At 45.3% G+C, this 13859-nt stretch overlaps 1 protein-coding gene and 1 long non-coding RNA gene across 7 annotated transcripts in view; one reads left to right on the top strand and one right to left on the bottom strand.

The window, feature by feature from the left end:
- Nucleotides 1-2501: 2501 nt before the first annotated feature.
- Nucleotides 2502-4073, bottom strand: LOC129385899 (uncharacterized). The gene is made up of 3 exons (XR_008613382.2): nucleotides 3722-4073; nucleotides 2798-2909; nucleotides 2502-2588 (listed from the first exon to the last, which is right to left on the bottom strand). It is a non-coding gene; the product is annotated as an uncharacterized lncRNA (long non-coding RNA).
- A 2967-nt stretch (nucleotides 4074-7040) lies between these two features.
- Nucleotides 7041-13859, top strand: part of LOC129385936 (uncharacterized) — a 28980-nt gene continuing 22161 nt past the window's right edge. For 5 of the 6 annotated variants that reach the window (XR_011895641.1, XR_008613408.2, XM_072289182.1 and 2 more), the window contains exon 1: nucleotides 7074-7524. The gene's annotated coding sequence lies outside the window, so the exon portion shown is untranslated. The other variant, XR_011895640.1, reaches the window with a different exon arrangement.

The following is a 13859-nucleotide window of genomic DNA, read 5'->3' as shown; positions in this document are numbered from 1 at the left end:
GGCATCACCATTTTGCAGCCACTTTTGCAGGCCTTTCCACCTATGTGGCTATCAACTTCGGACCCTGTAATAACGTGTGCTGTCTCCGCTCACGCCACATCACGGCCGATGAAGGCCCACAAGCATAATTTGCCGGCGGCTGCAGCAAGAAATGTCGAATGGGGAGAGCACCAATTACGGTGCATGTAAATTGGGAGTCTTTGTCGCTGTGTGGACTGCAGGAGCAGATGGTTACCTCGGGAGACTGTTGCCCATGCAGCTAACCAGGTCGCCATATCGAAGAAACATAACACGGCGACCATTATCAAATTAGACTCTGCATTCAATCACCGCATAAGGTTCAGACAATACACTGTACATTGGCTAAGATCCATATGACAACAGTGGGCATTCATGCACTACAAATTGCATACAGCTTATTCAGCTATCCGACTTCAGGCACAGTGCTTGCCTACGTCGCACATGGTGGTCTAGTAACGAGTGACAACCAGCAGCACAAGCAGATTGGTCAGTGCCCCACCTGTTTACACTGACAGTCGCAACTTGTACTGCGAATCAATCGGGTGACGCAGGCACCTGCTGCCATAGCCAACACAGCGACATGAACTACCCGGCATCCTAGTGTTACCTCCTTTCCTACATGCACGTTTCTTTTTGTTCTTTCGGTGGCCACTAATGTGTTGCTCACACTTGGTGCCCCACCTGCTCTCAATATGGATGTGGTCTGTTTTGTGGGAATCGCCACTTCGCAGCCACTTTTACAGGCCTTTCCACCCATGTGGATATCAACTTCATACACTTCAAACCATGTAATCATGTATGATAGTCTCTGTTCACGCCAAATCATGGCCAAAGAAGGCCACAAGCACGCTTTACCCACGGCTGCAGCAGGAAAGGACAAACAGGGAGCGCCAATCACACTACATGTAAACAGGGAGTTTGTGTCACTGTGTGGACTGCAGGAGCAGGTGTTTTACCTCGAGAGGCCATTGGCCAATACAACTGAACAGGCTGCCACATCCCAGAAATGTAACACGGCAACCATGACCAAGTGGGACAACATTCAAACAAGATTATGCAATCAAATCACCTCAGCATACTCTAACATAATGCTCAATCTATACATTGGCACTATGCATTGGCTACGATCTACATGACAACAGTGAGCATACACGCACACGGGTTGCTTGCGGCACATTCAACCGTCCGACTGTAGGCATAGTGCTTGCCTTCGTCGCACACTGCAGTCTGGTAACAAGCAACAACCAGCAGCGCAAGCAGATAGGACAGTGTGTCCCACATGTTTGCACCGACAGTTGGCGTTGAATATGAGCAGCTTGCATTGCGAAGCAATCAGGTGACGCAAGCATCTGCTGCCACAGCCAACAGCGACATGGAGTGCCCGGCATTTTAGCGTTAGCGCCTTTCCAACCTGCATGTTTCTTTTTGTTCTTTTGCATGCCACTAATGTGTAACTCACACTTGGTGCCCCACATTCTCTATATATGGGCATGGTCGGTTTTGTGAACATCACTATTTTGCAGTCACTTTTGCAGGCCTTTCCACACATGTGGATATCAACTTCATACACTTAGAACCATGTAATTATGTATGAGAGTCTCCGTTGACGCCAAATCATGGCCGAGGAAGACCACAAGCAAAATTTGCACACGGCAGCAGCAGGAAAGGACGGAACGGGGAGCACCAACCACGGTGTGCGTGTAAATTCGCAGTCTATGTCACTGTGCGGACTCTAGGAGCAGGTGCTTGCCTCGAGAGACTGTTTCCCAATGCAACTGACCAGGCTCCCACATATGAGAAATGTAACATGGTGACAAGTACCAAGTCGGACAGCGCCGAAACCAGATTCTGCAATCAATCATTTCAATGTAGCTTGCACAAAAACACAGGCTGTCGAGCAAGAATAGCAATCCTGAATGAGACTAGGAATTCAATATGGGAATGAGAAAGCTTGCATTCAAGAAAGAAGCCACTTGCAAGCATTGAAAGCCAAAAACATTAACAAAAGTTAAATGCTACATAGCACACAGTGTAAAGGTTAATGCAAGACACACGCCAATGCTGCATCAGCTATTTCAGGAGAGGAATTGCACATGGCAACATACACTAGAAAGAACTGCTACACATATGCTATGCTACTAGACAGTGACTGGCATTAAGTATGAGCAAAGAATCGGTTGACCTTTATTGTTTGTATGAGGAATAGGAATGATCTCTAACAAAAGTGTGGAATGAAAAAGCTTGCATTCATTGAAACAAAATTATACTTGGCAAGCTGACAGAACACTCTTAGCCAGCGTTATCTGTGCTTGTTCAGAGGTTGCAGGTACATCTGAAGACAAATAATTTTTTATTGTTGAGGTACCTGGATGACTCGGCCAATATCCGTGCTGGTGGAATGATGGCGTAGGCTCTTTTCACTCTTGAAACAGTCGTCCGTAGACTTGATATCTCATCCAAATAATTCTGGAATGGCTTCTTTGTGGTCTTGCGAATTCAGCTCCAGCCCCTTCCTGTTGGTGTAGATGGGGGCTCCCGTGATGACCAAGATGTACTTGGCACAGACTCTGTTGGGGCAGAACAATGGCACATGAGATACAGCAGAGATTATCCACTCATGTAGTGTTTTCTTTTATGTTCGAACTAATTACGCTGAACTGTAAACATGAACAAATGTTCATATCATCTGCTACAAACAACTGACATGTATCTCAAGACTAGCAAGCCAATAAAGCATATATCAAGCATATTTATTTCTGAACCAGGTGTTGTTTACCTTGTAGTAGCAGCCAAAGTCCACACAATGACCTTGTTGTAGCAGGCAGCAGCTTCTGTTTAGTGCATGGAGTGTGTTGCTTTATACTGGTGCCATCCTCATTACTGCATGTCTGGAACAGAAATTTTGACTGCATCAGAAATTGAATAAGCACAATTTTTCAAAATAAAATGCGTAAAGGTGCGACATATACATTGCAATGGTTTGTGACTACAGAACACATGCAAATGTACTGTTTGTTCTAGGGTGCTTAAGCAGCATGTTAAATAAATATGGTTACTCTCCGTAAAATTGATGTCTGCGTAACTACAATGCATGTCAACAGCTTAAGTATTATTAAGATCACAAATAAGTACATTTGTGCGCTCGTTTATACACTAGAAGAGATCACACTGCTTATTTCACAAGCAAATAGATGAAAGACATGAAGCTATTAGAAATGATGCATTCTTTTTGTGCATGAACGTGATGCACCGCTTCACTACTGCAAAAATACATGTCCTGAGGTAAGCCAAACTGAACAGCAAGAACATTTGGAACCAGCAGGTACGAAATATGGGTGAATTATCATGTGTGCAACTGTTTAATACATTAAATTCAGTACTTTAGCTTCAGTTTATCAAAAGGTTATTCGGTTCTGTGAACGAAAGATGTTGCCGGCGGACTCGAAAAAAAAAATATATTGATAAGGCAACTCAGTCACTTATGGCTACGGCTACAACGAGATGAAAAATGTGACGCGCGTTGCGATATCGTTTCTCTTTCGTGAATGTGTGTATAATGATGGCCTCGCAACTGAAAGTTTATTTCGGAAACAGCAACGGAGGGTCCTGACTGCCCTTATGTAATGCAGCATCTAGTTCGTTAAGTTAACGAGACGAATAAATTACATAGCGATTGAAGCAGTGATGTTAAACGACTCACCGGTATTGCTGTCCCCAGTTGCAGCAGGACCCGGCTCCCATTTCGATGCAGACGTGTTCCACATGGCTCACGACTGAAACCTAGCTTTCAGGCTTACACCCCAAATTAAATAACGCGAGACATCGCAGCGCAGTAAACTGGTGTTAGCACAAAATAACCAACCAATGTACGAACCAAGGAATCCGTACCCGCCGCGCACGCGAACATACCGGTAAAAATTTTAAATCCAGGCCAGAGGTCACGTGGGAGGTCGATGATGCTGAACGCTATTTTGCGTTTAAAATGACAAAAAACAACAAAGTTGGTAATGAAAAGTACAATGTAAAATTAGGAATTATAATTTTGTAGTCTTTATCATGCAATAACAACGCTTCGTTTACTGTTTAAGAAAGTTTGTAGGTTAAAATTGCGCTTACTACGGCGCCTCTAGCGGGAGATAATGTGCTCAACGGGGAACCTTTTTAATTGGTGTACTATGCCTGTTTCTTTAGCAGCGCCGCGCGGTCGATTTTTTCGCCCTCTGTGGCCATTTGTTGAACTTGAGAGTGTGCGGGCCCTGGTGTCTCGATCGCACCGCAGTCGCGGCAAAGGGGAGAGGGGGCTCCACGTAGCTCCACGCAGTTGATGTCGCCGCCCGGCGGGCCACAGAGAACCGGTCCGAAGGGCGAGGAGGAAGGCGCGCTCGCGCCTAGTGAATCCGGTCTGCGGGAGATGGCGCGGTGGGCGCCCCTGCGCTAAGGTCCCTGTATAATTTTCAAGGTGCCGACATTAAAGTCCCTCAATCATTTAAAAGTACCGCCAGGCTTTGATCCAGCCGACAACGCCTGCGATAGGCTGATCGGTGACATGTGACCTTGCTCCGCCCCTTTGCCACCATGAAAGTTCCTGCGCGCCGGGCGAAGAGCGCGCGTTTCGCCTGTTGTGCTTTGCACATCGCTGCGATAATTTCGTTCCGGGAGGGCGGAAATGCCTTGTTGCTGTGCGGTTGGTTGCCGAGACCGGACGAAGGATGGCAAGAAATTATTTTGCATCGCGCGCGGCAACCAGAACCTAACCAGACGAAAAGTATGGTTACACAGAATTGCACGGACGGACTTTGAACCGTCGGTAACAGCACGACTATGCCAGGCAAGTAACATACAACGATACAAAGGTGCGATAGAAAGTATACACGTGCGTGTGTCGAGCGGTGATAGTATTTCACTCGCGTGCATGGATGTTGAGGGCCGAAGTTTGTAGAGGTTATTTATTTTAGTTCGCTGTGAGCCCACTGAATAGATCGGTATGACCTAGGATGTGAAGAACCCAAATGCCTTGTTGCTGTGCGGATGGGTGCCGAGATCAGACGGAGGACGACAAGAAGTTATTTTGCATCCCGCGCAGCAAACAAAACCTAACCAGAAGGTAATTCTGGTTGCATAGAAATGGACGGAAGGACTGAACGGTCGGTAACTGCACGACTATGCGAGGAAAGTAACGTAGAGCGATACGAAGGTGCGAGAGAAAGTATACAGCTGTGTGTGCATAGCTGCAGTATTATTTCATTCGCGCGCATGAATGTTGACGGCCGAAGTTTGTGGAGATTACTGATTTTAGTGCATTACGAGCCCGTTGACTTAGCAAGTGCAGTATGACCTAGCATGCAAGCAAATAGTGGGGCAGAAACGCATTAACTCGCTGACAAATATCCGCATTGCGTTACGTGCGATAAAAAATAAAATTCAGCAGCGAATTCTACTTTTACACTTTCCTGTGTTTGTGCGCGCATTGTTAACTGCGCTTTACAACCCGTCCAAAATGTAATTTCCAATATTCTAATCGTATTTTGTGCATTGCATGTGTGAAGAAATATATTGCTAAGTGCCTGCATTACTCTATTTTTAAAAACGAATACTGCATAGCCACAGCTACTGGCCGTCAAATAATAAAGCGTAATACAGTATATCAAAGTACATTGCATACAGCTGCGAGCTCGTTCCGTCCAAGTTTCCCTTACACTCGAAGATGTTTCAGTAATCGGCGATGCCATTTTACTGATGAAAAACACACAACTGCAAATTAACATAAGAAAAACGCCACAAGCGATACACGGATTGCCAGCAAAACACAGTGCAGTAATAGCTGGGCCAATCCGCGTGCGTTTCGTATAAGGGCCCTCTAATTCTTACGGGGCTTTAGCGGTACACGGAGGCGAAAAGGGATAAACACAACAATGCGCGTCATGATTCGAGTTTACGCGATGACGTCGCACGGTTCACGAGAACAGTCAACCGCATTCACACACGCGCACACACTACGCTTGATATTGGTGTGCCGTGAGATCAGATCGCGCTGGCAGCCCGAACACGATCGAGGAGACACGCTGACACGATCCATACCGCCTCTTCATCATGTCACGACAGTTGCACTGGCTCGTAGCATTGAACCACAAGACACAGCAGTCGTCGTGTAATCGCTACACGACAGACACACTCAGCGGCAAGAAGACTCTTGGCGCACTCGTTTCCACACACACACAGAATGTTGTTTAGTTGCCGTGAGGGTCGCGCGCTTTGAGAATCGCACGTTTGAGTCACCTTATGTCGAAAGTTTTTAGGTCCAAGCGACTGTCAGCCTTCATTTTTACACGACCTCTTCGTTCAATGCAACCGCTATGTGTACGCAGCACACTTACATGCAAAAGATTTCCCAGAGCATACGGGATTAAGCGCAAGCAATCACCAAGGCTCGCGCGGTGATTGAGCGCAAACGAACGAAATGTAAACACGCGGAATCGAGGCGATCAAGCCCTCATTACGCTCTCTTGAGCTATTTTCTTGGAGCGCTCATTTGAAATTAAAGGACTAAATTTAGCAGTTCGGGTCCTTCTCTCGTTTTTCGCCACAGTCAGGCACCAGTAGTTTTTATTTCCGCGCGTATGCAGATATTTTTTCACCTCACGAATACCGCGGCGCCGCGGTTTAGCGTGGGAGCCGTCTGCTACAGGAACTTCCTAGGTGGCGCGCGCGGCAGATGTCGCTTAAGGTCCCTGTATAATTTTGGCGTAAGCTGCTGACACGCGCGTGGTAGAAGCGAAAGGCCATACTAAAACGCTGCTGCCACGCACGGAAGTGACGTCAGAGTTATGATGACGTTGTTTAAACAAGTATGACGTGTTCCGGTTTATAGTTTTGCGCGCGCTGCTGGAGCTGCTTCAGCTTTTCAGCTTAGCTAAGACACAATTTTACGGTTTCTTACTGTATTATGTGCTAGAATGTTGTTCTAGTTGCGCTGGAAGAATCGAATGGTGTTCGAGCTTGCGATCACGAGCGACACTTTGCCGCAACGCTGGAGCAGCGCGTTTATGGTTGGTAGTGTGGTCTTATGTAGCTCCTGTTACGTTTTTCAGTGCTCTTGTTTGTTGAATTTGCTGTTGTGAATGGGGCACATGTTGGCTTTCAGTATGGCAGAACTTTTTTCTCTTATGGTAAAAACGTTTAAACGCGTTCTAAACGCTTGTTGCTGCAGCCAGAGTGCGGGAAGCCTCAAGCTCGCTTCTTCCCGACGCCGCCCCGGATTCGAGGGCCGCCGGGGACCTTCTCCATCGGCGTTGCCGCCGCTGGGAGGCGGCTCTCAAAAGTTCAGAGTTGGCAGACCGCAGCTCTGGGCCATCCGGCAAGCCGAAGGTGCCGCTCGAGTTTGCCGCTCGAGTTCAAGGACTTCGAGCCGCTACCTGAGGCCACGACAACAAAAACTGCCGGACCATTCTCTATTAAAGTTTCTTCTTCATCCTTCGTAGGATTGCTGTTGCATATATTGCCCGAGTAAGTGCTGTTGCAATTTTTTTAAGGCAATGTCGCATTTACCTCTACCTCTTCATGCTGTTTCCCTGTTTACCTCGGATTTTGGTGGCTAGCGAATGGCGACTTGCTTGTGCACCTGCTCGCCACAGTTCAAAAGGCACATGTTGAGCAACCTGAATGTAAACTATGAAAACAAATATTGCAAAACGTGGCCCAGCCACTCATAGTTCTACTCTGGTTCAATTTTGTTGTAAAGATTGGCTGTCGTGAAGACTGAGAAATTTTCTTAAATTTCTTCCAGCTAGTTTGCTCAGCTGTTATTTAGTATTGCTTCTTATGATGGCGCTGTGCGAGGTACCAGGTTTGCGCAAATGTTCCTCGCAACTTGTTTGTAGACATGACGTAGGTTCATTGCAGGAACCTGCATGTTGTTATAGATGGGAAATGCATGCTAATATGACCGGTGTGGGCTTGCAGGTCCATGCATGCCACTCTCAAGCAAATGCCAAGTTTCCATTGTATGAATCTTCCTTGACCTTGCTGCACTTTGCAGGGCTTGTTTGGTTAATCCTTTTGTCTGTGCAATAGAATGCTCATAGGTCTTGAGCTTTACCCTGATCCTCTCGTCCAACAAAAAAAAAATCTTTTTAGGCATTGCGTTAGGGAACATATCTGGGTGATAATGTGACAATTTTTGCCTCTATAACCTTTCTTTTCTCCCATGTTCAGTGAAGTTGTCCACCACCTGTCACTTTGTTCGAACAGAGTGCCATGCATTGACAAAAATTCTCATCACAACAAGAAAATCTCTGAAGGAGATTTTCGAGACTGACTAGGACTTCGTCTTGGGCAAGTTGGTGAAATCTGCGACGCATAGTCTTTTTGTGCGCAAAAAGATATTTATAGAGGAAGGACGCATGAAAGTGCGAACTACCAACTGACTTAATGATTCAAAGGATGGAAGATAGGGTACAAATTTTGTGCACATGCAAGAGGCGAATGTTGTGACAGTGCTAGTTTGTCTAGTAGTGCTAAAAAAATCGGCATTAAACAAGTGCTCTTCTGGGGAATTAAGGCAATTGAAGTGCGACTGACATGTGCACGATCTCTCTGATAAAATATTCCTTTGTGAGTTCATGTGCTGTTTTGTTGCTACTTCTGCCCAGGATCACAATGTGCGAAAGCACGGCTCACATGAGCAGGCCTTGCAATGTGCGCTGCACCATCCGGTTTATTTAAATTGTTTGAATGCTCCCTCAAATAGTCATTTAGGCATTGGGCGGTTTGGTCCACATAGAACTTGCCACAGCCGAGAGGTATCTCATAGAACAACCCACAGCACAATGCAAAATGGTTGGCATGATTTTTCATACACCCTTGTCTCGTGGTACGAGAGCCACTAGCAAAATTATTTGCTTTCACGTAGATAAATGTTGTACACTGTTGCACACATTTTTGGCGTGACAGAATGGCTCTTTCTTTTTTTTTTGCTTGAGTGCGAACATTCATAGCGATGGAAACACAAAAATTGTTTCAAGTGAAGCACTAGATCACCCAGAGCAACAATCTAAAGAAAACATGTATTTTATGTTAATCTTGATTTATTGAACAATTTTCTCGCCCTAATGTGGCAAAGAGGACATCTTAACCTCTACACGGACAGGCAGAAGAATGACATTTCCATGAGAAATGTCAACATATGAGCATGGAAAGCGCAGTTGCCAGTGATGTGAGGACTGACGACTTAACAAGTACCACAACGTGGAATGGAAAGCGTATGCGTCAGCTCCCGCCTTTTAAAAGGTTGATGCTCTTATTGAACACGCCAATGCCATGCTGTGCCCCGACCAGCTTCAAAGCCGCAAACTGCACTGTTTTGCAGTACGCTGCGACTGCAGCCCACTTGTTTCCTGATGTAGATTCCGGATTCCGGAAATGGGCTGAGAAGGTCTAAGCCGACACGATGGAAGGTCTTGGTAGGGATGTCGAGCGGCTGCAGGTAACCGGTGGGGAGCTGGGAAGGCTTCTTACGTCGTTGGCAAAGTTCACAAGTGGGGACGCAACATCGTACGGAACGGGCAAGGCCCGTCCAAAAAATACGGCGACGTACACGGTCATAGGCTCGAGATACGACAAGGTGTGCTGCCGTTGGTGCGTCGTGAAGCTCTTCTAGAACAGTGGAGCGGAGGTGTTTAGGTATTACAAGTAGAAACTCAGAGCCGTCCAGATGAAGGTTACGGAGGACGAAGAGACGTAGAGCAGCATCGGCTGGAGAATGTTCAAAATGGTCTATGAGTGCTCTGATGTAGCCGCCATGATGTTGCTCGTCGGCGAAATGAAGCAGCTGTGATACAGAGAATACACAAGAAGCACTGGCAATATTGGAGGAGTCAAAGTTGTCAACAGGTAACGCGACAAGCAGTCAGCGTCTTGGTGCAGGCGGCCAGACTTGTACACCATGGAATATGAAAATTCTTGTAGCCTCAAAGCCCATCGACCAAGCCGGCCTGTAGGGTCTTTTAGTGATGAAAGCTAGCAGAGAGCATGATGGTCAGTGACTACGGAAAAAGGGCGACTGTAAAGGTAAGGACAGATATTCGCAACTGCCCAGACAACAGCAAGGCATTCTCATTCCGTAATGGAATAGTTGTGCTCCGATTGTGCTAGGAGGTGGCTCGCATAAGTAATAACGCGATCCTGTCCACGCTGACGCTGGGCTAAGACGGTACCTACGCCATAACCGCTGGCATCTGTACGCAGTTCTGTAGGGGCATCAGGGTCGAAGTGGGCGAGAATGGGTGGTGAGGTTAGAAGAGTGACGAGATGAGAGAAGGCGGCGGCTTCTGAAGTACCCCGCACCTCCACCAGAATGTTACGTGTGAAAAGACAGACGAAAGGGGCTATTTACAGGTTATTTACACTGGAGCCAGGCAGCCAGGCCGACCCTCGCTCGCACTAAGAGCTGCGACGTCATCTTCGTTCTCGTGGCGGCCCGTCTTTTGAGCATTGCTCGATGATATTGTAATAATATTACTGCGAATAGAGCTTTTGTAATTGAGAAACTGAAGTAAATGCAGGACACAATTAGACACTCCCTTAGACATTCAAGTACTAGCCAGATGATGAAGGCACTCCTCATTAAAATTCTGTCACTGGAACTCATCTACTAGTAATAAAAATATCGCTGCATTGCATTATAACATGAAAGAAAATGCTTCTTGTCTAGTTCTATTTGATTTTTAGAAAAAAGAACCTATTGAGGTTACCCTTGAAAGCATCGCCCACGCTTTTGTGTTTCAGTAGTTATTATGTAGTGCTGAGCTGGCTTTTCTGGCTCGCGAAACTTGCACAAACTTCAAGTCGCAGAGAATTTTATGTTCATGTGATGTCGTGGTATGTCGGAACAGTCCATGCCACTTGACCAAGAGCAGCTGCAGTGGTGAATCCAATGTTCTGTCTTGGGTCGGTTGCTCCATGGCCGCACGTGCGCATTTTGCGTAGAAAACTGTAGCACCATCTGTAGGGCGCTGTTTTACTCACCGATGAAAGCAAAGGGCAGTCGTGGCGTATGCAACGTCGCCACTCCCTGCTCAGGAGCAGGTGATTTGAATTCCTCTCTAGGTATGCGGACCCTTCAGACGCAATTTCCTCGTAAACTAAGTCTTGTTGGCACGAAACAAGCACTGTGAGGTTTATGGAATGCTACTTTAATAGGCCGCATCTATTTATTTATTTCATACATACTGCTAGCCTCCATTTCGAGGCTGTTGCCGGACATGGGAAAATACATTGCATCAAAATATGAATGGCAAACTTATACACTTGTTAATATTGTAGTTTACGAGAAGATGTAGTTGAGCAATACAATAAGAGGGTGTGACCTTCCTGAGTCAGCCCTTAAAGGTTAATGAACAAAAATGCAGAAGCATAAGGCAAACAACAAAAAAAGTACACCAAACCAATTACAAACATATTGCAGTGTCTGTAGGCGATACTTATAAGTTAAGATGCGCACTCAGACCTATTTTTCCAGCATAGGAAGGAAATCGTCAGGTGAACAAATTATATCACTAGGCAATGAATTCCAATCACTGATTGTCTGAGGAAAGAAAAAATACCTGAATGTGTCTGTGTGGAACCTGTATTCAATTAAATGTTTAAGGTGTTTAGTTCTAGTGTTTCGCTGTTCAGAGAAAGATACATATGCACCACTGTGTAATTTGTAGCCCCCATTAAGGAGGTGGAACAGAAACTTGAGGCGTAAGAATTTAGCACGCTTGCAAATAGTACTATAGTCCACTACTACTTAGTAGTCTGCTTTGTATTTTCCTTTAATGTCCCATGAAATGACCATATTAGGGAGCACTCAAACAATTCAAATAAATTTCAAGGTGTGCATCTTGGCATGCTTTGCAAGGCCTGCTAACGTGAACTGTGCTTTTCGTGTGTTATGATCTTGGGCAGTGCATGAGTTCATGGAAGCATACGGTGTTAGGACGATCCTGCATGTGTTAGTAAATGTAAATTATTTTAATTGCATGTAACCTTAGAAGCAGGCTAGTAGCCAATAAACTCTTGTTTGCTAACCCAAGGCATCGAGGCGGTCAAAGTCAGGGTCGTTGACCATTTGCCTGCTCCTAACCCCAATTATTGGCAAATCAGTTCTGTAGAAACCCGCAAGATCAAGGAGGGTACACGAAAAGGAAAATTCTTGAGACCCATATGGGTTTTTAAAAAAAGGCGGTGACTGGTGACACGCGTAGTAGAGGCGAAATGCCATACCAAAACGCTACTGCCATGCACGGAAGTGATGTCACATTTTTGACCACGTGATTGTGACGTTTAAACAAGTATGGCGTGTTCCAGTTAACAATATTGCTACAGTTTGCGCGCGCTGCTTCCACTTTTGATCTTAGTTAAAACATAAATTTATGGTTCCTTACTGTATTGTGTAGCAAAATATGCTAGTTAGTTGTGCTGGGACAACCGAAATGTGCCTGAGCTTGCGATCATGAGCGACACTTGGGCCCACGCCTAAAGCAGCTCATTTCCTTATACCTTGCAGTGCCTGTTATGGTTCATAACGTGGTTTTGTGCAGCTTACTGTTCAGTTTTTCAGTGCTGTTGCTCTTGTTTGCTGAATTTGTTGTAAATGGAGCTCGTGAGTGTCTTCAGCTTGGCGGCACTTTCTTCTCTTATGACAGAAAGGTTTAAAATATTTCTAAACGTTTGTTGCTGTCGCTTACTTGAGTACGTTGATCGTGAAGACTTTTCCTTTTTTTTTTCCATCTTTCGTGGGGCTTTGCATAATGCGCGAGTAAGTGAGCTGTCGCAAATTTTTATGGCACTCAATGCAGCGTTTACCTCTACTCTTCGTCTACTGTACGGTTTCCCTAATCACGGATTTCTCGGCTCGATTGTGAATCACGACTTGCTTGAGAACCTGCTAGAAAGCCCAAGGAAGGCTACAGCATCTACATTCTGCGCCTGCTCGCAACACTTCAAAATGCACATGTTGAGAAACCCTAATCTAAACTATGAAAACCGGTATATAGGAATGCAATAGAAAGCATAACCAACGCTTCACAACCTTGCATTCAACTGGTCAATTTAAGCATTATTGCTCATCTTTAAGGTCCTTTAATGAATCAAGAAAACGTGCTAACAAGCACATTGTAACAAAAATCGTGCAACCCAACTTTGTTGCTTCGTACAACTATTAGAGTGCTTGAAAACAGCAAGTCAAATAAGCCATAAAGCTTACCATTTAAGAAAATCCTTTGCTGGGCTAGTTGGTTCATTATCAGTCTAATAGCGGAAAGTGCAAACTTCAAACGGGACAGAAAGAGAGTCCTGTGTCTGTCTCTCTATCCATCTCGTTTGAAGTTTCTGCTTTCCTTATTCCATTCAAAGCTTACTGCTTCCAAGTTCCTCATAGTGTATGTGATATTAACCATTGCAAAAGCATTTTCTTCAAGCAAATAAACATCATTAAGTAAATTTCAATGCATGTCCTTATATTTAAACATGCATGCAGATTATATCCTTGGTCGAGTCACTGCTGAAATGTAAACACATGACCACCACCATTTATATGCAAGGTGTCGTAATTTGGGATTGTCAAGCTTGGATATTAATGCAAAACGTCATTGGAGAGCAACTTTTTTTTTCTTCCTTTATATACTTCCTTGAGTATTTTCTGCCGCAAACAGAAAAGAACCTGCTTCACATAGCTGGTGCATGTTAACAGATGCAAGCTTTGAAACACATGCCATTCACATTGAGATAATGAACTTTCACGTCTCCAGCCCTTCAACTTGGCCAGAAGTGTAGTCGCTGAATATGCACTCTGACCA

Source organism: Dermacentor andersoni, chromosome 7 (genome assembly GCF_023375885.2).
Source record: "Dermacentor andersoni chromosome 7, qqDerAnde1_hic_scaffold, whole genome shotgun sequence".
Taxonomy (NCBI): domain Eukaryota; kingdom Metazoa; phylum Arthropoda; class Arachnida; order Ixodida; family Ixodidae; genus Dermacentor; species Dermacentor andersoni.
The sequence above is the reverse complement of the archived record's forward strand: the minus strand, read 5'-3'. Positions and strand labels throughout refer to the sequence as shown.